Below are 4344 nucleotides of genomic sequence, written 5' to 3'. Positions count from 1 at the left end.
GGTTAGCTTGCCGGCCGGCAAGCGTCACACACTGACACCGTATATTGTCTCTCCCGTCTCGGTCGCCGGCAGATGGTGCTCTTAAGTATAAACAAAAAAGATAAGTACATGTAAGAACAAAAGATTTGAGTGCATCGGCCAGTTTATTGAAGCTGGTGACTTTTGTCCTGTGCAACCATTTGGAGCTCCGCCCGAGCCGTGTGCTACCATTGGCTCTCCGGTTGCTTTCATGTGCTATCACGCACTTCTGCTTTCGCGTTAAAAACTTCAAATTTGACCCTCGAGACTATTCCCCTAACATTAATAGTGCTCAAGCTTTCCTCCTTCCAAACACCAGGCCATGGGCTCTCGCCGTCCTCCTCCTACCACCCTAGTATTTGTGCTGCTGCTATGCCTCTACTATGCGCCGCGCCGGGCCTTCTCACTCTTCTTCGACCTCAACTTCTCCAACCAAAGAGACGGTTCATCCATCGCCGTCGACGGCGATGCACTCGTCAGCACGTCGTGGCTGGAGCTGACAAAGAACACGCGTGATGAAAACATTCAGAGCAGCGTAGGCCGGGCATGGTACGACCACAAAGTGCCGCTGTGGAGCAGCGCCACCGGCGAGATGGCTAGCTTCACCACCACCTTCTCCTTCCGAATCACCCCGGACAAGGACAGCCTGCCGTTGACAGGCGACGGGGTGGCCTTCTTCCTCGGGAGTTTCCCTTCGGTGCGCCCGCCCCGGAGTGCCGGCGGCGGCCTCGGCCTCCTCCCGACCGACACTAATGGGACAGGGGACGGCCGAATCGTGGCCGTCGAGTTCGACACTTTCTACAACTCCCAATATCGTGATATCAACGGGAACCATGTCGGCATCGACATCAACTCTGTAAACTCCACGGCGTCCACGAGCACGGCGAGACCGGGCAAGAACCTCACGTCGCTCCATGTTATGAAAGCCACCGTCAAGTACCAGAATGACTCCAAGATGCTGGCCGTTGGTCTCCTCATCGATGATGCCTTCTACCAGGTCAGTACAACCGTCGATCTGAGAAAATACTTACCGGAGGAGGTCTCCGTCGGTTTCTCCGCGGCCACTGGCGAAGTCGTCGAGCTGCACCAGATACTGTCATGGTCATTCAGCTCCACGCTTGAATCTCCACCTGCCGAACCCCCTCTCCCAATTCAAACCAGCAGCCGCAACATCCACAATAAGTTGGTACCGATCCTAGCATCTGTCCTAGTTCCTCTGCTTTTTTTGTTGGTCTGTGCGACCGCAGTGTTGGGATGGCGGCGACACAAGAAAAGAAGAGCAAATGAGGACAGCGAAGAAGAGTGTGACGACAGAGCTGACCTCGAGAGAGGTGTGGCTGACGGTACATGTACCACGAGCTGGTCACCGCAACGAGTAACTTCGCCGAGGAGGAGAAGCTCGGGCGAGGCGGCTTCGGGAGCGTTTACCGGGGTCACCTCACGCTCACACCCGTAGCTGCTGTCGGTGGTGACCAAGACCGCCGTGCGGTGGCGGTGAAGGTCTTGTCAGCGGAGTCGTCGGCGCAAGGGAGGAAGGAGTTCAAGGCAGAGGTGAGGATCATCAGCAGACTGAAGCATCGCAACCTTGTGCAGCTGCTGGGTTGGTGCGACAGCCGCAAGGGGCTCCTCCTTGTCTACGAGCTCGTCGCGGAGAGCAGCCTCGACAAGCACCTCTACAGCAAGGACGGCACGTATCTAACATGGCCACAGAGGTACAACATCATCCTCGGTCTGGGGTCGGCGCTGCGCTACCTCCACGGAGAGTGGGAGCAATGCATCGTCCACGGCGACATCAAACCGAGCAACATCATGCTCGACTCATCGCTCAGCACCAAGCTCGGGGACTTCGGGTTGGCCCGGCTCATTGACCACGGCGCCGGGTCAATGCAGACCACCAAGGCCGTGCTAGGCACCGTCGGGTACATCGACCCAGAGTTCGTCAACACGCGCCGCCCTAGCACCAAGTCGGATGTCTACAGTTTCGGCATCGTCCTCCTAGAGATCACCTCTGGCCGACGGCCGGTGATGGAGACCCCGGAGAGGTCTTTCGCACTGCTCAGCTGGGTTTGGGGCCTGTATGGGAGGAATGCGATCCTTGACGCGGCGGACGAGCGGTTGAGGGGTGACGAGGCGGATGCTCGATGGATGGAGCGGGTGCTCGTCGTCGGGCTCTGGTGTGCACACCCAGACCAGGGCGAGCGGCCGTCCATCGCGCAGGCCATGCACGTCCTGCAGTCCGACGAGGTGAGGCTGCCGGCGCTGCCGCTGCACATGTACAGGACCGTGCCGGATCCCGCGTCGTCTGGCCCGTACGGGTCTTTCTCCGTTGACAGCTTGGGTTCCAGTTGCGTTCGCTCTTCTTCGGTCAGCATCGGCAACATCACCCATTTCTCTGAGCGAAAATTCTACACTTACGGAAAGAGTGCCACGGACTGATTTTACAGGGAGATGTGTCCTCCTCTCCATCACAAATTCATCCCACCTTGATTTTAGCTGACCCCACCTTTTGATTTTAACTGGGCCATGTCAGTCCGTAACTTCCTTTCCGTGCGAAATGGCCTGTAGATGTAGCAAAGCTTTTTCTCTGAGTCGTCCTCGACTGCGTTGCTATGACATTCGAAGGATATAGGTAGACTCACCCAGATTTGTAATAAGGACGTCTCTAGCTGATTTCCTAAAAGGCTAGAGAACTCCTAACCCGTATAACAAAAATGCTAGACATACAAAGATTTACAGGCTTTTACAGGCTCTTTTCATCTAACAACCAATCACAAACCTCCTCCCTTCTGATTTTCAGAGGGTGGGCCGTCCCGCTCACCTATTGGCCAATGAAGACTAACCACCCTGTAAAAGCCCGTAAACTGTTTGTACGTATAGCATTGCCGCCCGTATAAAGGAGTAAAAAGTTTACTCCTTGGCTCAGCGCGCGCCTAAATATACTCTGCCAAGCGTTGGACTAAAAAAACTTTGTCGGCGGAGTCGTCGCTGCAGGGGAGAAATGAGTTAAAGCCAGAGGTGAGAATTATCAGCAGACAGAAGCATCGCAACCTTATTTCAGCTGCTGGGCTGGTACGACAGCTACAGGGGTCTCCTTCTCGTCTATAAGCTCGGCACCGAGGGCAGCTTAGACATGCACCTCTACGGCAAGGATATCCGGTATTTGTCATGGCCGTAGAGGTAGAAGATAATCCTTGGCTTGGGATCCGTGCTACACTACCTTCATGGGAGTGCGAGCAGTGCATTTCTCGCTACCCCGCGAGAAAGCTGCGTATCGAGCAAAAATATTCGATTTTTTTTGAAAATTTTGAATTTCAACAGCGATAGTCTGGTCAAGTAGGTAAGCTACCGTGGTCTGGTGGTAAACATGGCTAGCTCGAGTCCCGGTACTTTTTTGCTTACCAACTCTTAAATAAAAATTCAAAAGCACAATTGGAGATTCGATCCTACCACTGCGCCAACAGCAGCTTCATGAACTAATTGAGCTCAGTGCTAATATATTCCTAGCTCAGGAAATTTTGAATTCAAATTGCATTTAAAAAATTTGAGCGGTATTTCCTCGGAATTTCACGGTAACCGTGGTATCCGCGTTTCTCGCCCACCCTCGTATTTTCTTGGGATCCGGTAGCCAAAACGTTGGTGACAAGGCGGACGAGCGGTGGATGGTGCGGGTGCTTGTCGACGGGCTCTAGTGCGAGCACCCTGGCCGGTACGTCCTGCAGTCCAATGAGGCCAGGCTGCCAGAACTCCCATTGCACATGTACAGGACTGTGCCGGGCCCTGCGTCGTCCTCTGGCCCGTATGAGGCTTTCTCCATTGACAGCTCCACCTCCAGCTCCAGTGATGTTTGCTCTTCTTTGGTAACACCGGCGACGGCGGTCTTTCTTCCGGCTCGTCCTCAACTGCGTTGCTACGACATTCCGAGGATCTAGCTAACTGATTGATCCAAATTTGTAAGTATGGTGACCATAATATGTAAGCATAACACTAAACTTAACGTTAGGGGCAACAAACATATATGTCACATTTGAACCAGCTGACAATTATTTTAAAGATGGTGGTAACCCCAACCTCTGCATTGTTATGATGCATACGACCGTTTCTTTTATTAAAGTTGACATAAGGCAATCGGGTCGAAAACATCAATAAATAAAGTACAGAACATAAGCAACCACAATACACTCATTATAAGATATGAATAAAGCATTGAGACTAAATCTACTTCTTCCGCAACAACGCCTTCAATAATGGATGAACACCCACACCTCGCCTTTGCCGCGTCTGGCCTTACACAACTAGGACACATATTTTCATTCTGATTGCCGAGAC

General features: G+C 53.0%; 1 pseudogene; it reads left to right on the top strand.

Annotated features, from left to right (window-relative positions):
* The first annotated feature begins 340 nt into the window (after positions 1 to 340).
* LOC119328231 lies at positions 341 to 3955 on the top strand (annotated as a pseudogene).
* Positions 3956 to 4344: the final 389 nt, after the last annotated feature.

Source organism: Triticum dicoccoides, chromosome 7A (genome assembly GCF_002162155.2).
Source record: "Triticum dicoccoides isolate Atlit2015 ecotype Zavitan chromosome 7A, WEW_v2.0, whole genome shotgun sequence".
NCBI classification, from domain to species: Eukaryota; Viridiplantae; Streptophyta; class Magnoliopsida; order Poales; family Poaceae; genus Triticum; species Triticum dicoccoides.
This window is presented reverse-complemented; position numbering and strand designations above follow the sequence as displayed.